The 25,953-nt window shown below is 44.5% G+C and overlaps 1 long non-coding RNA gene across 1 annotated transcript; it reads left to right on the plus strand.

Moving 5' to 3' along the window:
• Positions 1 to 23: 23 nt before the first annotated feature.
• LOC115656705 lies at positions 24 to 25,953 on the plus strand. The gene is made up of 3 exons (XR_004001740.1): positions 24 to 249; positions 23,335 to 23,421; positions 24,799 to 25,953. It is a non-coding gene; the product is annotated as an uncharacterized LOC115656705 (long non-coding RNA).

Here is a 25,953-nt window from a genome sequence, read left to right on the forward strand (position 1 = left end):
GAAAGTAGGGACAGAGACCATGATGGGGGATGAAGTGGAGTCACAGCCTCCCGTGCTCTCACCCCGTCTAGGCTGCCAGGCCAGGACACTTCCTAGGCTGAGTCAGGGTGACGAGGGATATGGCCGGGGCCTGAGTGCACCCCCCCCGGGACCCTCCAGAAATGCCCCTTCTACGTTCTCAATCCTTGGGACAGGACTGTCACGCCGAGAAACCCGCTTGCCTAGCACTTGGGTGAGAGAGACCTGCAGGTAACTCGAACAGAGACCCCCGGGACCGAGGCTATTAGGTGCTGTAGGATCCCTGACGGTTTCTAGGTCAGGGTTAACAACCTGTGGCCATACCAAGTAAGGTTGCAAACATATTTAAAAAATACGGGACTGTTTTCTTAGCACCCACTGCACTCCTCCTGACATTATTAGTATTAATAATAAGCAGTACTCACCTATATTTGCATTTCTTGATGCTTTTTGCAACACTCAGCAACTCTCGATCTTGTTGTACAGAGATGAAAAAATAAGGGATATCCCGTGTCATAAGGGCCTGTTGGCAACCGTAATATCAAGCACTCTAAAACATGTTAGCATGCCACGTGATTGCATTGTCCATTACTCTTGCCCTCCCTTTGAGTGTCACTCCCTCACATGATACTCAAATCAGTCTACAGAGCAAGCGCTTTGTACCTTGGGACCTGGCTAGCAGTTGAAGTTAACTGGAGCTCTGGGTGCTCAATGCCTCTGAATAACAGGCTCTATACCTTTAACTGTGTTAAAGAAATATACAATTTTACATTACTATATAAGTAATAAGAAATAATAGTCTTTTATCCTCACATAGGCCTATTCTCTGATGCCCTAAATCTCCTTGACCCCAACTTAAATGCAGTAGATCTCTCTCACTTTGATCCTTTCAGAAGCTACCTCCACACAGCCACCTAGCATAGGGAGCAGGAACTCAATAGGACCAGAGCACTACTGTGCTCTGGCTTTTCTTAGTTGGATATAGTCTGGAAGAGGTCATATGCAGATTAAGTGTAAATTACATCAGACTTTCTCAAACTCTGGCCTGAACAGTTTCTGGGTGGGACCTGAATTTCTTGTCTTAGTGTAGTTGTGTGCTGTTGTATTTGAGAAAATTCAAATTATTACATAAGGTTTTCTGTTATAGTCCCTGTGTGTTCACTCCAGTTCCAAGTGCAGTGTCTTTCATGGACCCAGCAGGGCTTCAGGAACTGAGCAGGATTGCAATTTAGTGACTCCTCCTAAGTATCAGGGCTATTGTAGCATCTCCCCATCGCTCTCAGTGCTCCTGATACTGGTGCCCAACTAGCAAGGATCTGCTGACAAGGATAGAGAAAGGAGATGGCAACATCCAATTGCTACTCCGACCCTTGCCAGAGGAGGACACCATTGTAGGGGCAGAGGCTAAAGAGAAATAGGAACTCAAGGGACAGGAACAAAATGGGAAAAGTGCTTAAAAAGGGGCAGTGGTTAAAGTAGATTGAAAGAGGAGCAAGACCTCTCCTTAGACTTTCAGCAGCACCAGCCATTGAGGAGAGAGGCATCTATGCTCCCTCCACTGCCCCCCTTACTTTAACCTCTACTGAAGGGGGAAAAGAATGAGGGAAGCAGAGTCTCAAGAGGGGAATGAGTTGGAGTGGTATAATGTGAAATAAAGTGGATGAGGCCGCTCTCATGGGCCTCCCACTCAACGCCTTAAAGCTCTCCCACTACTTCCAAACACCACCCCATATGGCTGCCTTCCACTCTCCTTCCTGCCCCAGGTTGCCCCAAGTCCCTCCAGGATCCTGCTCTGCACAAGCTACCTTGGTTCTCCCAACCTTAGGCCCTTTTTTGGTAGTGATAAAATGAGTGGAGAAAAGCTCACCCAGTTCACTCAAAGATATAAGGCCCTTATTGTGACATTCTATACCTTGGGGGAGCCCCTGTAGCCCCCAAATTCCTCATTTTATGTAATCATGATCTTACATATAAAGCATGCCTTGTAATGTACCAAGGAAAATGACATGACCTGCTGAAAGTAATTTCTCTTATCTATATACGTATATCATCAATGCATATGATGTTATGTGAATGTATTGTATGGTTGTTGCTAAAAAAACATACTGTAAGGGTATTTCTACACTTGCAGAGTTTTGCGCTGTAAGTTTCACCAGTGATAGGGAACCAGTGAAAGAAAAGCGCTGGTTGTGTACTCACTCAATTCCTCAGGCGTCAGAGAGTGTTTACATTACCAGCTCTTCCATGGCTATGCTGTAGGGCAGCTATCCCACAGCTCTCTCAATAGGTCTTGTGAGAAGGCGGGGGAGGGGTGAGCGGAAGGCATTCTGGGTCCCTGCTCAGTGCCCCAACTGCCCTGCTTCATGTCTCACAAGCCCCATTATTTCCTTGTTTCTTCCGTGGCATTTTTTTTAAAACCTCCTGTTGTCTGGCTGCTTTCCTTGCCACATCTACAAACAAAGGTAAAGGGAGCTTCAAACTTCCCAGGGCTTACAGGAGGAGGGGCAGACGTCCATCCATCAGAGCTGCGGTGATGCTGGCCAGAGTGGTTGCTTTTGGAACTGTGGGATATCCTTCGGAGGCCAAAAGGTGTTTACACTGGTAAAACATGTCTTCACTCACAGCAGCGCAAAAAGAACAGCAGTAAGAACTGTACGCCTCTTGTGAAGGTGGTTTTCTTTTTGCAGTGAAACTTCTGAGTTTCACCGCAAAAAGTCATTAACAAGTGGAGATGCTCCCGCAGTTTTAGCACAAAAGAAGAAAAGGGGGACGTTTTGTGCTTTAAATGGTAAGTGTAGATATACCCTTAGTTGGGGAAGTCAGCCAGATATTAACTTCCTAGAAACAACAGCAAAAAGAGTAATCAGCGCCCCAGCGGGGGTGTCAACAGCCATTGTCCAGCAAGTGAGCTCCAATTCAATGACTTACCTGCATGAGGCCACACCAGGAGAATTGCTCAGCTTTGCCTGGAGACTCAGCAATGCCCCCAGACATGCCTGGACTTGCATTCTCCAAGCACATGGGACGGAGGGCATAAAAGAGACCACAGGGACCTCATGCTTGGCCTTTCTTCTTCATCCACCCACACTGCAAGCAACAACGACGCTGAAGACGTGAGACTCCAATAGAGGGGACTGGCACAGTTTTCAAAGGTGAAATCTGTATACTGTGGACTGCAATATCCAATGTGGTTAGAAAAACTGCTTAATCTAGATCAGTGGTTCCCAAACTTGTTCCACTGCTTGTGCAGGGAAAGCCCCTGGCGGGCCGGGCCAGTTTGTTTACTTGCCATGGCCAGAGGTTGGGCCAATCGCGGCGCCCAGTGTCCGTGGTTCACTGCTCTAGGCCAATGGGAGCTGCTGGAAGCAGCACGGGCTGAGGGATGTACTGGCCACTGCTTCCAGCAGTTCCCATTGGCCTAGAGCAGCGAACCGCAGCCACTGGGAGCCGCAGTCAGACGAACCTGTAGACGCGGCAGGTAAACAAACTGGCCCAGCCCGCCAGGGGCTTTCCCTGCACAAGCAGCGGAACAAGTTTGGGAACCACTGCTCTAGATGTTGCCCAATCTAATAGGGTTGAGATTTTAGACTGTGTGGTTAATATTATATATTTTATTTTGGTAACCAACTTTGACATTTTGCCTACTACTTAATATCACTTAAAATCTATCTCTGTGTGATTCCTGAGTGGCTCTGGAAGCATTCATGCAATCTAGCTGGGTGTGGGGTCTCCACATGTGTTTGTGATGAGTGATAACAGCACTTGGAGGGGTTGCTGCTGGTCACTAGCAAGGCATTGTGAGAGACCGCCCAGGCTGGAGAGAGTTCAGGGGGCACAGCAGTCCCAGTGTCCCAGGCTGCACCCCAAGAGGATCCTGTCACACTTATAATATCACATAGTTTAATAGTCTAGTATTTCATTCAGAATTGTCGTATATTTGGCCTGAGTTGCAGTTTCCCTGTTTCTGCATTTGGGGCAGCAATGGAGAACAGAAAGATGATAATAAGCCCCCTTTACTGTGGTCTGAGAGCAGTTTTATTCCAGCCAGGAAAGCCCCTAAACAAAGCACTAGTTTTGATGCCATTCTGCCCACTTAAAGCCCCTTTCCACTGCCAGAGGGACAAAAAGTGACGTTAGTGTAACAGAATTAGGGCTCATTATCTGTAGTTGCTGAATTCACTTACCATTTCCATATCTTTTGACAACATACGGTTTATTAAGTGTAACATTCCTGGCATTTTTTTTTTTGGTAACTCTTCCACTATCTTTCTAGCAACCCTTACTTTCAGATAAGGGTTTTGACTGATATTCATCTTAATGGTACCGTTAAATGTTCTCTCTTCTATCCAAAATGACAGTTGAAACAATACAACGGATTGCACACACCAGTACAGCTGGACAGTATTAAGATACGGGATTAAGAAATTGAGGTTGCTGCTAGCTCCATCTGTATACATGGTAAAGGGATGTTACTTGTCATTTATACCCCTTAAAAATCAATTTCACTTTTTGTTTATAATGAGTTTCACTTTCAGTTTTTTAACTGTAACAATTTGTTTAAAGGCAATTGTTTTCATTGATATATCTATTCTTTTTATTAATTTTTTACTGTGTAAAACAACTAAAGCCCATGGTGAGGGAGAAAGCAGTGACAGAATATATAAAGAAGAAAAAATACTACTACATGATAGTTGCTACTGGCTGGGCTTTGCAGCCTTTTACCAGTGACAATCAATTAAAGGTATACAGAAATATTTATGAGTCAGGAATGAAGGGCTAAACGGTATGAATAGTTAACTCAGGCTTCCTTATACATCCACACTATGAAGGAAACTGTCCTCTAAATCTATGGTAGGTATGTTCCATTCTGTGAGAGAGCTTTTATATTTATCCCCTGTGAATGCATTTTGAGTTTTGCATGGTCCTGGTTCTACTGGGAGAGCGGTGACTGAGTTTAGTCCTTAGGATGGAGACAGTCAGCATAAAATGTATTATTCTTGCAAGTAGTAGGTTTCCAGATGTCACACATGGGATTGCATTAGAAATCCACTCAGAAACTTAAGGTAAGTTTTTTCACCATGAGTGCAAACTCATACCAATTGCAGTATTATCATTACTGGCATCCCACCAACAGTGGGTGAAATTCATGTGTGTGCAGAGGTCTAGCACAGGGTCTATTGTTACAGAAGGTTTCTATTCAATTATATTAAGCAATGATGTTTGTTTACAAATGCTCCTTTTCATTCAAAATCTTTTAATTTTAATTAATCTATTCTGGTAATTAAGGTTGTGGCCCGCCTAAGGAATTTCCAGGAAAAGCCACAGTTGGCTAACTTCCCCTTGAAAGGAACGGATACAGCCCTCCGATCAAGAAAAGGCAAACAAGCAGTAAATTTTTCAGAAATAAAAATATTATTTATTTAGAAGTGAGTGGGTACAGTAAAAGAGTAGAGATAATAGAGTTACAATTAAAAAGGGAATGAAGCAGCGCAAATAACAACACTACAATTACAGTTTCAATTAACTCTGTAGCATATAACAATAATATAATCAATTAATATTCTATACCTTATATCAATATATAATATATTAATTAACATTCAATAGTAAACATGTAAAACTAAATATCCTGTAAGCGCTGGCCTGGAAGTTACTAAATGGGTAGGGAGAGATCTCACTGAGACCACAGGTACCTAGCTTTATTTACAAGCAAAACCCATAGATGCTAGTTTGGTAAATAAAAAAGATTGGACTTACAAGGGCTTTCTTAACAATCCCTATGAACCATCTTAGAGGTCCTTCTGCTCTGTGTTTTGGGAGCGATGTTGAGGGAGCACTGGTAGTATCTCTTGCAATGGCTGCAGTCTGATGAGGCTTCCTGCACCTGAGGTGAAAGCGGCTCCTCAGGCAGAAACAGCGGGAGCCTGTTGGGTGGCTGCGATAGCTGCACCGGGTGGTAGAAGCAGCTGTTGCTGGGGCAACCTTGGAAGGTTAGGTGAGCTGCTGCTACTTTGCAGGCAGCTCCTTATTTGCAGAATTCCAATGCTGCTGCTTAGCTAGCTTTTTCTGTATAGGCATCTTCTTACAGGTGTCTATCAGCATTCCACTCTCTTGCTGGTTCATTCCCTACAGAACTTTAGCCTGCTGGCTGTCGTCTTTATATACGATTTGCTCTCCCAAGCTCAGCCAATCAGCTTCGAGCTTTCCGTAGCTCCGCCCACTCCATAGACTTCTATGGGGCTACAATGTATCTCTGTGAGATTGTGATGAGTCATTCTCCACAGGAAGTGATGCAATCATATGCCTTGATTGCATCACCTGGAAATGATGCAATCCTATCTCCCCATTACATCATCCCTATGGGCTTCAGTGCATTCCTATGGGGGCGTTTTCTGAGCTGACCTTTAGATGAACCCTAGCTACTTCCTGTCTGGAAGCCCCATGTATCTCTATAGGCTACAATATATTTCTGTGGGGTTTCTCTTTACTGACCTGTGGATGACCCCTAACTACTTCCTGTCTGGAAGCCCCTATGTATTCCTCTGGGCTCCAATGTATTTCTATGGAATTATGCTTAGTCATTCTCCCCAGGAAGTGAAATTTACCATTGCATTAGAGGAAGTGAGATTGTTACATCACAGGCAATGGACTCCTATGTGCCCTAGAAATGGAATCTCTCCTGATATTACATCACTGTATAGCCGCCATTACTGAATTTCTAATTTAAACTATTATTAATTTCTCTCATTAAAGCTCTATTCTTAAAACTAACGACTACTCTAAGCATCCCAAAGGGTCCTGACACTATCACTACTCTTTTTATGTCCAATTAAGCAAAGTTATAATTTTCATGAATTTAATCCCCTTCCTGAGGTTTTCATGCAAACCTTCAATTTAAAGTATTATAAGGCATTTCAGGCAACTGAGGCAAAATCTCTTGCCACACTATGGATCACATAAATACCACTGAAGCCCTCAAAATCAGCCTTAACTTAGCAGAGCTGGCCTTACCATGAGGCAAACTGAGGCGACCGCCTCAGGTGCCAGGCAGGGGGGCGCCACTAGGACCCAGTGTAGAAAATTGTGTCTGCTGCTGGTGCATATGTATTCTCTCTGCTCTAGATGCACAGACGTGGTGGAGTGCTGTGCTGGAGGAAGGAGGGCATAAGAGACATAACAGGCAGGCAGGAAAAATAGTGAGAGGGAATAAGAGAAAGCGGCAGGAGCTGCAGAGAGAAAGAGGAGGAGCAGCATCTTATTTACCTTTCTAGCATCCCAAGGAGCGTGGACTGATTAACACCAGCTTCTCAGGGAACTTCCTGTTTCCTGCTGCTTCCCTGAATCCACCTGAGGTGAACAGGCAGTCAACTGCAGTAGCAGGAGCCAGTTAGGCCTTTAAGATGCTGATATCTTCCCTCACTCAGGCTCTTCTACCAGCTTGCTTATTTGTCCCCTTCAATTGAATGTTGAGAGCCACTATAGCTGGCAAAGAACAGCAGTCATGGGTGAAAGAAGAAAATGACCCTCTGGGGCAGCATTCAGAAAAAGCAAGCAAGCAAAGAAAACTTTTGTGTCTAAGCAGGAAGGAGCTCTCCAGAGATACACAGACACAAATGTTCATGGTGATCCTTCTGGATGTGAGGATGTGAGTGGTGAGGAGATGCCTGATCTTCCAGTTAGTCAGAGTGCAGGTAATCTGGCAGCTACTGCAGCATCCATATCTCCATCTCAAATGGATGTAACCATGCACATTCCTGAAGAAAAGTGTAGATCAGAGAAGAGTATGGTGGAGACGCAAGAAACAGCTGCTGGTGAGTTTAGTTTCTTAAGTCTAGATCCAAGACTGTGGACCCACTTGAGCAGTAGTCTGAGGGACTTCCTTGTACTGCACGGGCCACAGCAAGTGAAAAACTTCATGTTCCCCAAAGACAATGAAAATAGAAGTTTCCATCCAACACATTACTGGCATGAAATCCCCAATGGTGACAAAGAGGAGAGGCCATGGCTTGTGTACTCAAAACCCCAGAATGCTGTATACAGTTTTTGTTGCAAACTCTTCCAGTCTAATGTTCCAGCCACATTGGGTTCTACAGGAACAAAAGACTGGAAGAATCTGGCTAGAAATCTGGCATGCCATGAGAAGGCAGCAAATCACCAGAGAGCATTCCATAGGTGGTGAAAGGCTACCATAGATGACCAGCATCAAGAAAAGGTTGCATCAGCATCGCTTTACTGGCAAAATGTTCTGAAAAGGCTCATTGCCATTGTGAGAATGCTTGCTACCCAAAACCTAGCACTGCATAGCACTTCAGATCAGCTGTATGTGCCAAACAATGGAAACTTCCTTAAAATTGTGGAGCTGATGGCTGAGTTTGATGCTTTTCTCCAGGACCATCTAAGAAGAGTCACCACCCAAGAAAGGTACACACACCACTACCTTGGAAAAACAATTCAAAATGAGATCATGCAGTTACTGGCAACAAAAGTCAAACAGAAGATTGTGGCAGATCTGAAGTCAGCAAGCTATTACTCTGTTATTCTGGACTGCACACCTGACATCAGCCATACAGAACAAATAAATTTAATGGTGCGTTTTCTAACAACAACAGAATCTAGTGAAATTGTCCCTGCAATGGTGACTGTCGGAGAGCATTTTCTAGAATGTATTGACATTGATGATACTACAGGAGTTAGTATGACAAATGTGCTTCTTAAAAAGCTGGAAGATATGGGAATTGTGATAGCTGACCTGAGAGGTCAGGGCTATGATAATGGTGCCAACATGAGAGGAAAGAACAGAGGAGTGCAGACACGGATCCAAGAGTTAAACCCCTTGAGCTTTTCTTGTCCGATACAGTTCTCATTCATTGAACTTGGTGGTCAGTGATGCAGCATCAGCTTCTAGTGAGGCTGCTGAATTTTTTAATGTAATTCAAAGCATCTACATATTTTTCTCTGCATCAAGTCATCGATGGCAAATTTTGAAGCAACATCTGGGAACATCCTCTCTAACACTGAAACCACTGAGTGCCACATGATGGAAAAGTCGAGTGGAAGCAATAAAGCCTATCAAACACCAAACTGGGAAGACAGATGATGCCATAGTTGCCATTATGGAGGATAATGCTATGACAGGAACTGTTCGTGGGAGAACAGTGGCAGAGGGAAATGGAATCACCAGAAACATACATAATTTCAAATTTCTGTGTGGCTTATTGTTGTGGCGTGACATACTGTTTGAAATAAATGTTGTAGGCAACAGACTCCAATGTGTTGACTTTGATATATCGGGAGCAATAAAACAACTGGATAAAGCAAAGTCATACCTAGTGTCTTACCGGTCAGATGAGGGATTTCAAAACATACTGAAGAGTGCACAGAAGTTGGCAGAGGAACTTCACACTGAAGCTATTTTTCCACTCATTCAAGAATACAAGAGTCACCAAAGAAGACAACGATGTTTTGATTTTGAGGCACGGGATGATCCCAAACAACAATTCAAAGTTGAATTCTTTAACCAGGTGCTAGATTGTGCAATACAGTAAGTTGAAGAACATTTCATGCAGCTCAAGGAACACAGCAGTATATTTGAGATGATGTATGATATTCCTAAACTCCTCACTATACCTAAAGAAGACCTACACCAGCAATGGAGGGCACTAGAGACAGTGTTGGCACATGATGACGTGCAATATTGATGCAAGTGATTTAGGTGATGAACTGAAAGCGCTTTCAAGACACATTTCAGCAGGATCAACTCCAAATTCTGTTCTGGAATATATGTGCACAAATAAGATGATCACTCTCTTTCCAAATGCTTTTGTTGCTCTGCGCATACGTCTAACACTTCCTGTAACAGTTGCCAGGGGAGAATGCAGCTTCTCCAAGTTGAAGTCAATAAAAACATATCTACGCTCCACAATGACACAGGAGAGGCTGGTCAGCTTTGCAATCATCTGAATAGAGCCTGAGCTGGCCCAGACTGTGGCCCTTCAGCAGGAAGCAATTCAAATCTTTGCAACCAAGAAGGCACGGAAAGCACCACTTTGATTATTCAAACAGATAAAAATGCCAGTGTTTACTATGCAGACAAGAAAAGTTACATTTGCTGTTCAGGCATTTGAAAGTTACGTGTTACTTAAATTTTTTGAACAAGGCTTTTTAAGTGGTTAGTTCTCCTTTATTGGGGTAGGCAGCAGAGCAGTACCATGAGAGGAGTAGAACAGGAAGAAGACAGACTTGAGATCTTTCAAAGTTTTGGCCCAAGCGAGGGGATATGGGGCATCATTTGAGCTCCCCGCCTCAGGTGCCAAAATGTTGTGTGCCGGCCCTGTAACTTAGACTTGGATGTTTTGCTGGTCTCTGCCTTGGGATGAATTTCCTCCACAGGGCTGCAGTGAAAATGATTGAGATAGCTGTCATTTCTATGTAGAGTTTTGAATCTGGACCTAGAAATCTATTGGCATGAGGTTTAATAAAAGTTTATTTTTACAAAATGTAACTGGAGGGCCACGTTTAAGTTGCCAACATTCTTTTAACCTTTTCATTGTCATCCTTATTGCTTCCTTAGTAATAATGCTTTCCATTTCAATTCACCCTGTAATTCAGAAGGCAAAACAAAAACAAAAAAAACCCCTAGAACTTATTTCATTTAAATAAAACAGTTCTTGCCACCACAACCAAAAAATATATATGTAAAAGGTGATTTCCCATAAACTAAATAACAACATACAGTGATAAAGCCCAAGTTTTACATATAGTAACATACAGGCTAGTATGTATCTGTAGCACTGCCTTCTACTGGATGAAGTTAGAAATCCTCGCTTCTGTCAAACTTTATACTGCTAAAAGCTAATAGATTGCTCCTTAGTTCAAATGGTAGAAACCTGTGCTTTTGGAGAAGGAAATTCTGAATTAGACCCCTGCTCTTGCCATGAAATTCCAAGTCACCATGGTTGTCAAAGTCCTAGATTACATTAATTTATTACACTTATGTCAGAATTGAGAACTGAACTCCTACGCAATGACTGGTTTTGAAGACAAACTGTCTGATTAGGGCAGTATGTAATGCATTGATTGTTGTGTGTGAATACCAGTGCCCTCTATTGGATGAAATGAGGCATGCTTAAATGTGTGTCTTAGACCTTATATTGCTAACAACTTATAGAGATTCTCCTTTAGCTCAAGTGGTAGCGCCTGTACTTTTGGAACAGGTGTATCTAAATTCTATTCCCATTGCTGTTCTTAAGTTCTGAGTATCCCTGGTATGCAGCATAGGGACAACTATAAAGATCTAGGTGGCCACAGCTTTGTTACAATATTATTATTGACTGACAACTGAGAGAGTGTGCTCCTTGCCCTAAGAAACTTTCAATCTAGGTTAGATGCAAACAGACAGAATGGAACAAACAACAGCTCAAAAAAGAGGAGGTGCAGTTCTGTGGCACAAACCACACTTACAAGGCACCATTAAATTGCTTGACCACGGGATAGTGTCCCAGACAGCTCCATTGAAATAACTGCAATCTGCATTCTTAGCAGTGAGCTGCTTTTTAAAACATTGGCCAAACTCTTTAGTGTCTGCATTCCATTTCCAGGCTGCCAACCTGCTAGCAAAGAGCCAGGATCATCCTCTACCGAGGCTCCATGATGGTGATGCAGAGTGACAGATTCAGCTCAAGCATCTGCAGACTTTGCCTGAGAAAAGGGGGTTGGAGGGACAGTATGTTAATAAGTCTGGAAACAAAGCAGTGATGATTAAATCTCAGGTGCTTTGGTTTGCCAAGGTCACACAGGCTGAAATCTGATGATGCAGCAAGGACACAGTGCAGCTGTAACCATTGGAAATCAGTGGCAAAAAATGTCACAAACAGCAATCTGCCATAACAGTGTAGCATTAATGACACTGTAACCATGGTGACAACTGAATTAGAATGAAAGTTACTAAGTACTTTCCTAACAATTATCTTTGGGGCTGAAATTTTTTATATTTTTATTCTGAAAGTCGTTTTTGGTGCTGTGGTGTGCATGAAAAAAGGCTAAACAAAAACTGTTCCATGTTCTTTGAGTTATTGGTGTGGGGAGAAAGAGCATTGGTTTTTTTAGTCAACTGTTCTTTTCAGATGCTTTTATCTCCTCCTAGTTTTGTTTGACTAATACCCCAAACAGATTTGATCTAACTCTTGGCCAGTGCAGTGCAGAATCCTCAGTGAGGAATGTGTGCTTTACTATATTAATGTTTTTTAAAAATGGTTAATAGAGTATGAACAAGTGAAAATAGCATGTGCAGACTCTTTTCCTTAGAGATGTAAGTGCCTGCTTCAAGTCCAGAAGAGATGCCAAGAGGGATTTATTTTATTTGTTTAGATGCATAAAAATGCTACTAAAGATGCCTAGCCATGCACTCTAGGCACAACAAAAATATATCCTAAATGCAGCAAACAATCCACCTTCTTTCAAACAATTCCCACCCTTACGATTATAATCTCACACACACATTCACACACCCACTCCTATTTTCAAGTGCCTGGGAAAAGAGATGAGCCTAGCAATGTATCCTGAAGATCATCAGATTTTGAGCTATTTCAAACCAAGTTGGAAGCGAATTCCAAAGCCGTGGAGCATTCATAAACAGCACCTGACCAGCAGCCCCTCACATTTATATCAACAAAGCTCTAGCTCAAACACCTCTGGTGATGTCGGCTGTGGCAGTATAAGCAGCACACCGACTGCTATCCAGACATACTCAGTTTACAAGTCAAACTATGTGGGAGTTTTATTCTAGCTGCCAGACCTGGAAATTCAGCTTGGAATCTGACAGCTAAACCAGATTATTTTCTGCTTGCGCATCAAACCAGTAACTAAGGATTTACAGGTCAAATTATACTCGCAATGACGTGTGTAATGCCATTGACTTCAACAAGTTTGCAAAGGTGTAACTGACTGAGATTCTGCTTACGAAGCACAAGATGTAATGAAATTCATCTCTCTCCATGCTGTGTTCACTCTTACTTCTGTTAGCCATGTAGAGTCAGTAGATACTTATTTTTGCCACTAAAATCAGCAGATCTAATCCTTTATACATGCCATGGGCAGATCTACTGAGTAAGGAGATGCCATTTTACAGTTATTTTTCAGAGTACAACTGCACATTCAGAGATAATCTTCTGGATATGAACCAGTGCTATATCATCTTAATAATTAAATAGACAGAAACAACTATATGAGATTTGAATTGCTCCTTTCGTTTTAATGGGGTGTATAACTCTGAAGTCTAATAATGACAATTGGAGTGTCAACATTGTTAGGTTATTTTCATGCTGATCATTGCTGCAGAAATATCCAGCCACTTTGGGATTTTGGATACGAAGTGGTGGCTGGAGATTGGGCAGAAAACCATTACTCTTTTATCACCAACTGATCTCAGTCACCTTCTTTCTAAGCATCTTCTTGATTATTCACTGGATCCGGTCTAAACTCAGAAAATTTCCTTTCATCCCAAATTAGAACAAAAAAGTCAAAATTGACATTTTGAAAGAATTGAGTTTCAGAAACATCAAAACAGCTTTATCAAAACATTATATTTTGAGAAAGTCAAATGCTGTGTTGTGACTATATCACAGAAAAGTTAAAACATTATTGTCAAAACACAGCGCTTTGACATCAAAACAAAATGTTTAGGTAACTTTGTCATAAATTTGGACAAAATCAGTATGTTCCCACAAAACACTGATTTTGTCAAATCAGCATATTTTGCATGGGAAATTTTTCAGCCAGCTCAGTTATCCACTATCGTTATTTGTGCCTTCTCCCTGCATAAGTATAATAGCCCTGTATTTCTCTCACACACAAAGACATGCAGAGAGGACAAACAAAAACAGAAACAGGGCAAGCAGTGTGTGGGGGGGGCGGGAGACCAGCAAAGCTAATGAAAGCAAGGGATCCCCAGCTAACTACACAGAAGGACTCACTGTGTTCACCTCCAGCCTCTCTCCCCGCAATGGCTAATCTGGCCTAGTAATCATGCCGGCATTGACTGAAATCGCATACCGTTTAAGTAAGGAAATGCATTTTCAAAGCCCTGTCAGCTTCGCATACCTTTTATTAGACTTGTCCTGGGCATAGCATACTGGCTAAGAGTCTCCTCCCTCAACACAGGCCTTGCCCCCATCACTCTCCACCCCCAGGCCAGTCAAAGGACTGTGCAGATTGTATTAAATGGGTGACAGACAGTTGTGCGAAATGGTGAGCACCCTGCTTAGCCATTTTTCGCCAGCACATAACCCACCAGATATTTCTATGGTTTTACCTCCCTCTACCTAGTGACCAAAGTGGCAAAGTGACCAAAATAATGGTGAAACTCCATGCAGATACTTTGGAGGGAATGGAACTCATGGCTAGAGAATGGGGACTTGTCATTCCTAAGTGACACAGCTACTTTATCTGCAAATTCACCTCTGTTTTGTTATATCAATCCTCATTAGTGTATGTGAACACTGATACTAAGTGGTTCGTCTATGCAGTTTTAAGTGGCTTTCATGGTGCAGGAAATTTAGGATTCTAGAAGGATCTAAAACTTTTGCAGACAGGGGCGGCTCCAGGCCCCAGCACACCAAGCGCGTGCTTGGGGCGGCAAGCCGCGGGGGGTGCTCTACCGGTCGCCGCGAGGGCAGCAGGCAGGCTGCCTCCGGAGGCTTGTCTGCGGAGGGTCCGCTGGTCCCGCGGCTTTAGCAGCAGCCTGCGGCTTCGGTGGACCTCCCGCAGGCTGCCGCCAAATTCGCAAGACCGGGGACCTTCTGCAGGCAAGCCGCCAAAGGCAGCCTGTCTGCCGTGCTTGGAGCGGCAAAATGCCTAGAGCCGCCTCTGTTTGCAGACAATAGAAATGCAGTTAAGCTTAATCTGGGAGCATCTCATGGAAATTCAGTGGACACTGGCTGATACGCAACTTATTTTGGCTTCTTTGAAAATCCTAGCCTAATTATTTCACCCTCTAAACTATAGACCCTATGATTTGTATTTAGGCTTGGAAGGATTAGATCTTTATCAGTAAATGGCGATAAACTTTGATGACTCCGTACACACGCAAACCAATGAAAAAATATTTCCATCAATAAAAATAAAAATTTACAGATAGGCAAAGAAAGAAAAATGCTGCTTGAGAACTGGGAGTTTGATTTAAGCATATTTACTTTGTATATTTTCACGTGATATTGAGAATTTGTATTTTCACAGGTATAAACTGTATCTTTTTGAATCTCAATGTCAACTGCCATTAAATAATTCTTATTCTACCCTCAGAATTTCCCCCATTGCAAAAATTTAAATTGATAAAAATAAAAAAAAACTTTGATATTATCCATCAAAATTATACAAAAACAAACATTGAATTCTGCCCATGCTATTTGTATTGCATGCATTGCTGATTGGATAAGGATCAGAGGTCACCAAATGGGCAGTAACAGGTTACCACACTGGAACAGCAAATGAGCCTGTTTAGAAAAAAAATTGTTTAAACATATAGCTGGTGAAAGGATGGTATCATAAATGTTATTGGAACAGCAGAGACAAGTGCACTCTGAGAATCAAAATGTTTATTTCTACCTTAGGGGAAAATATGTTTTATCTAATGTGATGATGCTGATGGATTTTTAAAGCACTGAAAAAATGAACAGATTTTTAATAACTCTTCTTACTAGTGCCTAATAATAGACACAGTAACTCCAGCCAGACACCAAGGGATAAACAACCATTCCTCATACAGATCTCATATGACATAAGATAACTAGATTAGGAGACAGATTACTGCGAGTGAGGAGGAATCAAAAGAACATTGGACTTAACTAGGATAAATCTGCAAAGCCCAAGCCTGGCAGAAAATGAATCATGACCAGTTGTCTGACATTTTCCTTATCTTTACAAGGGAGAACTGAAATTATATCAAATACAGAATAGTGCACACAATAGCCAAGGCAACAGTGCTTGCTAGTTCCAACTGTGTCACATTATCTGATATCTAATGGAGCTCCTGCAGATTAACTGATCCCTCTCTGACAAGGAATCTCCACACAGAAGAATTTACAGCACAGAGCTAGGATTTCTGGAGTGGAGAAGAAACTGTTGGTGAAAGTTGCAAAACAGCAAAACAAAAGCTCTTTTGTGATAAAGTGCTTGCTGCTTCATCTTGAATAAGGGTCACAGAAGGCCTGGATAAGTGGAACCAGTGCCCTTGTGCTCTGTGAGATAGCTCCAGCCATCAAGAGATCATACATGAGTAGAATGTCCCCCTTGCAGGCCACAGCAAAAGCATTGGGGGGGTTTGAGAAGTAGGGGAGAGGCAAGGGTATAGCCAATGAGTTTATGACTATGTGTGATCCACTACACATTATGTATAGAGACCTACCAAATTTACAGCTGAGAAAAACATGTCACAGATCTTGAAATCTGGCCTTTGTAGGGAAGGGGAGCTTGTACCGTGTGCCAGGCTCCAGCTGCTAGTCCGACCAGGCTGGGGAGAGATGAGACTTCCTCTTCCCCTGCAGAGGCCACTGCTGTAGCCGGGTCAGACCTACCTCTGAAGGCAGTGCACCCATGGAGCTTCCTGCAGCTGGGGGAGGTTCCCGGAGGTAAGTCTGACTCAGCCCAGGAGTGGCCATGCAGGGGAAGAGGAAGTCTCGTCCTTTCCCAGCCCCACTGGGACTAGTAGCTGTTGCCTGGCACATGGTAGAAGCCCATGGCTGGGATGCCCCAGCCCTGCCCATCCCCAGGTCTGGGCCCAGTGTTAAAGGGGCCTTTGGTTGGTTGTAGGGGGAGGGAACCATGGCACTCCCAACCATTGGGCCCTAGGTGGTCGCTCACCCGCAAGGCCAGCCCTGCCTGTCCCCTAAAAGTGACAACCTCGCCCCCATACCCTGCGACCCTTACTTCTGCGCTGCTGGTGGTAGTGCTGGCTTCAGAGCTGGTGCCAGGCCAGTAGCCGCTGCTCTCCCCAGGCAGGGCAAAAGTAAGGGTGGCAATCCCATGACTCCCTTTTGGGTCAGGATCCTTCTCCCCCATTAAATTTCAAATGTAAATATCTGAAATGGTGAAATTGACTATTTTTAAAATCCTATCACTGAAATTGACCAAAGCGGACCATGAATTTGGTAGGGTCCTAATTATGTGTGTAATCAGCATGTAGATGATTCTACGTCACTCAGAATTCTGCCTTCATGTTAGGAGAAAGGAGTCTATCTCCCCAGACCCTGTGGTCCTGTACACAAAGTCCTTTTATTCTTGCTTTGCTCATTTGACCAAGATAGGTCAAAGGGACTGGGAAAGATTGGTTGGAAGCTAGAAATTAAATGACCCTGAGTATGTGGATTTGTATGTTTTACCTGTTGCCAGAAATGAGCAGGCCCCTCCACAAAACACTTGTTCTTTTTGGTAGGCACTCCTCTAGTGCAGTTTGTATGGTCTTGCTATGCAAACAGGGAGCCCAATCTTCAGCTGGCATAAATCAGCCTAGATCCATTGAAGCCAATGAACATCAGAATGTTGAATGGTACTAAATCCTTCATATTGCAGCACTGGCAATTCATCCCTCTAACTCCACACACTACCACTTAACATCTGTGTAGCTGGTGGACAAGACATCCTGCCAGATGTAATAAGATGTCTGTGAGACCCACCTCTTGAGAGAGGCTCCACTGACTGATTGGAAGAATATATGCCAAGTTCTCCCACACTAGGCATATCCACCTTACAAAGCAAAACAGTAAGAGTTCATGGGAGTAGCTCAGATGCCTGGTGAAAAAGGACACGAGAAAAACAAATGCAATTTAGCATGTGAAGTCTTAGGTAGAGCACCAGGAGAATGATGGATTAAACTACCTGTGGATCTTTGTAAGAGAAAGAAAAACCACTGGCCTATTTTTTTCTTAGTTTCAGCTATTTATTTCAGGTTATTATTTTCATCTATTAAACTTTGCAATGGATTATTGCCCTGGATTTGCTCACATGCTTCTCTCAGACCCCTGCGGCGTTCAACCAAACCCATTAAACATCTCTTCTGTCGCAACAAATGCAAGCTGGATTGCATCAAGTCTTTTTCCAGTGCCCACAGAGCAAAATAAATCCAAGGCAGCTTGAGTCGTAAGATCCCCACTGCCCCTTTTGGCATGCAACCACAGGTCTCGCCTTCAAAGAGATGGAAACTTTGGAAATGAATGCCAGTTCTTTTAGCAGACTTGGGTGTACTTTTATATATTTATAGCATCTCTTTAATTTCCATAATAACCTGGATTATGAAGGAGATTAAAGACTGTACCGGCTGGTGTAGGGAGGAGGGGTTTGGATTCCCAAATCATTGGAATGGATTCAGTGCCTGTTTGGATTACACAATCTGCACTTGAACTGGAGAGGTACTGATCTCCTAATTAACATATTGGACCACATTCTCTGCCTGCTCTGTCCTCTTTCTGTTACTCTGGAGATATAAAGAGTCAGAGACTATTTTTATCTCCCCTGCTCAGGATTTCTCCAGTGTGGGGTAGGAACAGGGAATTCCCAGCAGGTGTAGAGCTGGCAGTCAGCGCCTATGCTACCCCTCCTTTTGGTCCCAACATAGGGGATGAAGTGGAACTGTGGCCACAGCATTGTGCTTCCCAGCTGGAGGATGGTCATGGAGGATCAATGCCAGTTAAAATAATTTAGAGCAGCCCCGATGCTGCTCCAAATTTTGCTGAGTCTGTTGCAGAAATGGCCAGAATGTCAAGTAGCCGTAACTGGCTAACCCCCTGCCCCGCCCCTCCAAATACACATCCCTCTACTGCACTAAACCATCACAACAGAGAATCTGAGCTTTTGTTACATTGGCTATGGCTGCACTTCTAGCTGGGAGTGTAATTTCCTACATGGCTCTCTACACTCCCAAGCAGTGCCTCCCATATCTATACTGCTATATTTTAGCAGTGTAGCATCTTGCTGTCTCCCTGTTGCCACAACTTTTCCTCACGACAGCAAAGGGGGCAGCCAGAGCCTTTCTCTGGTGCTGGACCCTTTCACTGGTGGGTGTCACTGCCATATGCAGCTACAAATGTGAATGCAGCTTGCCTTTCACTGCAGCATGTAGTTACACATGTAGTGCCTGTACTCTACATGTCCCTATAAGTGTAGACACAGCCCTAGTGAGTTTCAGTAACATCATCTTACACATTGCCTCTGAATTTGGTCCACTAAATGGAGATGAGCCAGGTATAGCAAACAAGGCAGAAGCTGAAGATCAGCAAGGATCATATCAGGATTGAAATGTAAAGGAGGGTCTGCGGAAACGTCAGTCACACACACTGGACTTAAAGAAAGCACATGTTTAAGGAATGCAAAGTGAGCTACAGAAAATTGGATGGAATTTCATGCCTGCAAGAAACATGCAGTGCAGAAGAGGGAAGTGTTTACGATCCAGCTGGGGCAGATGAAATCAAAATTCAACCCAGGCAAATAAAACAAAAACCTAACAAGGGACTAGAGGCTTAAGTGGCCAAGTAGGGAGGTAAAGACTAGCATGGAAGAGACAGAGGGCATTTCAACATATGATGAAGCTGGGCGAGTTACAAAAAAGGCATCACGATAGCCAAACAGTTGAGGAAATGCATTAAGCCCAATTTACTCTGGTGCAACAGTATGGATTTTAGTGGAGTCATGCCAGGAATGAATTTAGCCCTTAATGTTAAACAAGCTCTTGTTGAACATGGCTGCTACTCTGAAAGCTCTTGTCTGAGTGTTTCCCATTTTCATTTATTTCTCAGAGCTCTAGGCATTTGCACAACTTAGAAAATGTCTAGTCACAAAAGGGTCAGATTTACAAAGAGATTTAGGTGCCTGAAGATGAAGCAAGGCATCTAGTGAGATTTAGAGAAGTGTCCGAGTCCCATAGATGTCAATGGGAGTAAAGCACCTAACCTGCTTAGGTACTTTTGAGTATCACACTCGGTGCCTATCTGCATCTTTAGGCATCTAGATGTCCTTGAAATCTGGCCCAAAGGGTATAAAAACGTAAAAAGCCCCAGCCCCAACCCACTGAGCTAGTCAGCTAAGCCACAGAATATAGAAACAATCAATTATCTTCTCGCTCTATATCTCAACACCAAGTCCTCTCCCCTTTCCTCAAAAGCCAGAGGAAACAGATGGGCTCTACAGTGCGTCCTGAATGGCAAGCTTTTCAGTTTATTTGGAACTAAGCCAAGAATGAGTTCCAAAGTCCTGGGCCCTATGTAGAAAATAACTAGCAGCAGCCACCTCCCTGTTAGAGGCACCTCTGCTGAGGCCAATATCAAACATAGGGAGGGATCTCCCAAGAAGATAGGACCCAAAGCATTTAAGACCCATAAACAGAACTCCACCAGGAAATCAACTGGCAGACAGTGCTCATGGAGATGCCACATTCCACAAGCAGCCATGTTAGTCCAAGTCTCTGAAGTCTTAAGGTGTAGCCCCATGTAGAGCACATCAGGTTCAGATAAGATAGGCATGGATGTCATGGGCATATGGAAGGCACCACAATCCATGGCTTCTCACTACAACTCCCAACCTAGGAGCCTGCAGTGCCCTCAGACAATAAAACTTGGCCCATCCATAGCAGTTTTCACCCAGGGATGAGAAAGTACCAAACAAACATTAATTAAGCCTCACAACACCCTGAGAAGGAAAGCCTTATCCTTCTTGTGCAGATGGTAATACTGAGAAACAGAGTGGTTAAATAACTTTCCCAAGTCAACACAACAAGTCAGTAGTAGAGCTGGAAGTAGAAGAGGAGGTTGCTAACCTGTGCAGTAACCGACATTCTCTCAGATGAGTGTCCCTGCAGGTGCTCCACTCCAGGTTCTGGTGCATCCCTGAGCCTTCGCTCGGAGATTTGTATAAAAGTACCCGCATGGGACGCCTGCACACAGTGCCTGCCTCATGCGCTGCTGGTGTCTTAACAGCCCGTGTGTGGCCATGATTCCTTAGTTCCTTCTCTACAATGGAGACCATTCCAAACTCTGAAGTAGAAGGGAGGAGGGGGGTAGTGGACAAGTAAGTAACCTCTTCGAGAGAGAGAGAGATGTCCCTGTGGGTACTCCACTCCAGGTGACTGAAAAGCAGTATCTCTACGATGGCATCTGGCACCATCGAATCTAGTAAGAAAGCCATGGACAGCACAGCTCTTGCCATTCAAGTGTCAATCAAGGGGCCCTGAGTAAGGGCGTAGTGTTTGACAAAGGTGTGCTCTGAAGCCCAGGTGGCAGCCTTGCAGACATGTATGAGGGGCATGTTACATAGGAATGCAACAGACATTGACACAGATCTGGTAGAGTGTGCCTTAATAGAAGTTGGAGGATGTATCTTCTTTAGTTGGTAGCATAAATGGATGCAGTCTGATATCCAGTTGGATATTCTCTGGGTGGATATCAGTTTGCCCTTAGATCTTTCTGCAACTGAAATAAAAAGTTTAGGGGAAGCCCTGAACGGCCTAGTCCTATCTAAATAAAAAGATAATGCTCTGCACACATCAAGTGTGTGCATTGCTGTTTCAAAAGAGTTTGCATGCAGTTTAGGAAAGAAGATTGGTAGATGGATAGATTAATTACGGCGGAAGGATGAATGTACTTTCGGGAGAAATTTGGGATGCGTTCATAGCGTGACTTTATCCTTAAAAAAGATAGTGTAGGGTGAGTCAGCCATGAGAGTTCCATGTTCTCCTACACGACTGGCAGATGTAATTGCCACTAAGAATGCAGCTTTCAGAGATAGGTGTAGTTGACAGCAGGATGCTAGTGGTTCAAATGGCTATTGTGTCAAACATGTGAGGACCAAGTGGAGGTCCCATGGTTGAGTGGGTAGTCTGATGTCCGGGTACAGGGTCTGGATGCCTTTGAGGAATCTTTTTGTGATAGGGTGGGCAAAGATAGTGGTGTCAATGATCTTCTGGTGAAATACTGTGATTACTGCCAGATGTACCTTTATGAAACTGAAGGAGAGCCCAGATTGTTTGAGCTCCCGAAGGTAGTCCAGTATGACTGAAAGAGGTGCGGAACAAAGAGCGGATTGCCTGGCAGAACACCATGCCATGAACCCAGACCATTTGTGGATATAGGCGGTGTGTAAATTGTGTCCTACTGTGTAATAGTACAGTTTGCACCTACTTAGAGCAGCCTAGTTCTTCGTAGGAGAACTGTTGAGGAGCCATGATTTGAGGTGGAGCATTCCTGTGTTTGGGTGGTGTAGATGGCCCCTGCATTGGGACAGTAAGTTCAGAAGCAGAGGGAAAGGGAGATTGGCAGACAAATGGACATCTGTGTTAGAAGTGAGTACCACAGCTGTCTGGGCCATGTAGGAGCTATCAATATGATCCTGGCCTTCTCTGTCCATATCTTTAATACTACTTTGTGTAGGAGTGGTATCGGTGGGAATGCGTATAGTAGGTTGTCATTCCATCTGAGCGTAAACACATCTCCCTAGACCCGCTCTGGAGCAGAATTGGAGGCATTTCTTGTTGGTCACAGTCGCAAAGAGATCCAGTTGTGGATAATGTGTAGATGTTGTAGTGTTTATCATCTCCCATTCATGGCTGAGTGGGAAGGATTGGCTGCGCTCGTCTGCTGTGGTGTTTTGTGCACTGGGCAGGTACAAGGCGGAGATATCAATATTGTGTTGGAGACACCAATTCCAAAGTTTCATAGCCTCAGTGCAAAGTGAATCAGATTGGGCTCCTCCTTGCCTGTTTATATAAAACTTAGAAGCAGTGTTGTTGGTCATGATCCTGATCTTTTGGTTCTTGATGAGTGGGAGAAAGTGGAAGCAGGCGTTGCAGACCACTCAGAACTCTAGAAGATTTGTATGTAGTGAGGTCTCTGTAGGAGACCATAGTCCTTGAGCTGTATGGTGTCCCATGTGTGCCCCCCAACCAGTGAGGGATGCATCTGCAGTGATTATAATTGAAGAGGATTCCTGTAAAAATGGGACCCCGGAACAAAGGTTGTATGGTCAAGTCCACCATATGAGTGAGTCCTTGCTATTGGTAGGCATGGTGAGAAGCTTGTGTAGTCTGTGTACATTTGGTTTGTAGACTGTGGCTAGCCAACCATGCAGGCATTGCAAGTACAGGCATGCATTCTTGACAACAAAAGTGCATGTTGCCATGTGGTCTAGAGGTTGTAGGCAGTCATGAGCCGTGAGTTGTGGGCTGTTCTGCAGTTTGTTGGTTGGAAGAGATACGAGGCCAGTTGTGGAGTCGAGGTGTGCACCTATGAACTCCAGATGTGGAGTAGGGATTAATGTGGATTTGTTTGTGGTTTTTTGCAGGTCAACACCCTGAAGGCAGTCAATGGTCATGTGTGTGGATCGGATGGCTTCCTCACGAGTTTACGATTTGAGGAGGCAATTGTTCAGGTAAGGGAAGATTATTATTCCTTTTTTCCTGAGAGGTGCGGTAATCACCATGAGGATCTTGGAGAAGACACAGGGTGCTGTTGAGAGGCCAAAGGGTAGAACCCTGTATTGGTAGTGGTTTGTTCCCAGAACAAAATCTATGAAAACGTCTGCAGGCAGGGCATATAGTTACATGAAAATAAGCATCCTGCAGGTCGAGAGCTGAAAACCGATCTTCCTGCTCCAGTGCTGGAATAATAGTCATTAGAGTAACTGTTTTTAATTTTTGCTTTTTGATGAACTTGTTGAGTTGCCTGAGGTCAAGAATAGGTCGCCATCCTCCACTTTTCTTTTTACTCCCATTATTATTTTTTTTTTTGGACAGAAAACACTTTCCCCTCTGCTGGTCAGGTACCTACTCCACTGCTGCTATTTGCAGAAGAAGTTGTACCTCTTGATGGAGCAAGTGGTCATGAGAAGGGTCCCTGAAAAGGGACGGGGAGGGGAGGAGAAGGGAGGTGGGTGGGGGGCATGGACACAAAAGGGATGGTATAGCCCGACTGGATAACCTCTAGGGCCCATCTGTCTGTAGTGATGGCTCGCCAGTTGTTGTACAATGGGAGCAAACTTTGACCAAAGGGTTGAGTAATCAGTGTGAGGGCAGGAGTGGGTGGGAAGTCTTCTATGTCCTCGACCACAGCTTCAAATCTGTTTGCTAGGTGGGGGCAGGGCTGGTGCAACCATTTAGGCAACCTAGGCGGTAACCTAGGGCGCTAGGATTTGGGGGGCGGCAATTTCTTCGGCAGCGACTGTGGCGGCCGGATCTTCGGCTGCCCCGGTCGCCGCCGGCATTTAGGTGGAGGGAGCTGGGGTAGGAGAGCACGGGGAGGCCGCCTGCAGCAAGTAAGGCAGAGGGGGCAGCACGCAGGTGAACTCCCTGCCCCAGCTCACCCCGCCCCGCCTCCTCCCCAAGCACGCCTTGGCTGCTTCACTTCTCCCACCTCCCAGGCTTGCAGTGCCTAAGCTGATTGGCGCCACAAGCCTGGGAGGCGGGAGAAGTGAAGCAGCGACAGCGTGCTCAGGGAGAAGGCAGAGCAGGGGTGAGCTGGGGCGAGGGGTGGTGCCTCAGGGCAGAGAATGGGGAGCTGCCACCGGGGGCGCGCCTCAGGGTGGACGGGAGGAGCTGCTGCAGGGGGGGGTGTCCCTCAGAGTCGGGGCTCGGGGAGGGCGCAAGGTGGAAGTTTCACCTAGGGCACGAAAGATCCTTGCACCACCCCTGGGTGGGGGAGGTTGGGATGTTGCTGATTGTGGGGGGAGGCGGCGTTGAGGCCTAGGTCTCTGGCATTGATGCTGTTGCTGATCTTATGGCCATTGTTGTTGTTGTTGTGCATACGCCAGGTATTACGGGTATTGGTAATGTAGAGGCTGGTGTATGGATGCCTAGAGATCTCAACGTAGCCCTGGAATCCTTCGTGGTGTGCAGCACCTCGTTTGTCTTTGCTACAAATAATTTCTCACCATCGAAGGGAAGATCCTCCACGGTGTTCTGTAGCTCATGTGGGAAAGAGGAAGAGTTGAACCATGAAGTCCGATGCATAACAACGGCTGGAGCAGTGGACCTGGCTGCAGTGTCCACAGCATCAAGGGCAGCCTGGAGTAACGTGCAGGAAATTTTGTCCCCTTCAGAGACCACTGCCTTAAATTGCGATCTCTTTTCTTCTGGAATATTGTTAACAAATTCCATTAATTGCCCATAATTTCTATGGTCATATTTGGCTAGGAGGGTGGCAAACTATGCCACACTGACTTGCAGTGTGGAAGTTGCATAAACCTTGCAGCCCAAATCAATCCATTCTTTTACTGTCCCTGTCAGGAGTAGTAGACCGGAAATGCTGCTGCTTGTTTCTTTGATTTGCTGCTTCCAGCACCAAACTCGCTGGTAGTGGATGTGTGAAAAGAAACTGAGCCATTGGAGAGGACACAGTATTGCCAATCTGCTCTCTTGTAGGTCAGGGGCATAGTAGCTGGAGTTTGCCAGATATTCTTGACTGGGTCCAGGACAGCTCCACTGATTGAGAGGGAAATCTTGGAGGAGGCGCAGGTTGCAAGATGCAAGAGTCTCACTTCATGTTGAGTCTCTGACACCTCCTCCATAGTGATCTTGAGTTCACTAGCCATCCTTTTAAATAGATCTTAAGAAAGGGTCAAAAAAAATAAAACTTCTGACTAAAATACTATACTGACTGTACTAACAAACGAAGTATGCGAAAGCGAGAAAATGTTGAGCAGGACTGCTGAGCTCCATCTCAGACTGGGGCAGTAGAGAAGGAACTGAGGAGTCACAGCCATGTACATGCTATTACGGCACCAGCAGCGTGTGTGCAGCCCGTGCGGGTACTACCATACAAATCTGAGCGAATGCGTGGGGATGCACCAGCATCTGCAGTGGAGTACCCACAGGGACATCTCTCGAATCAGAATCCAAGATTCATGACTCTTGACTAAAGTTGGTTGGGAATTTTCTGTCTGAATGATTTTCTGTCAGAAAATGCA

The sequence above is a fragment of the Gopherus evgoodei genome, chromosome 8 (genome assembly GCF_007399415.2).
Source record: "Gopherus evgoodei ecotype Sinaloan lineage chromosome 8, rGopEvg1_v1.p, whole genome shotgun sequence".
Classification (NCBI taxonomy): Eukaryota; Metazoa; Chordata; order Testudines; family Testudinidae; genus Gopherus; species Gopherus evgoodei.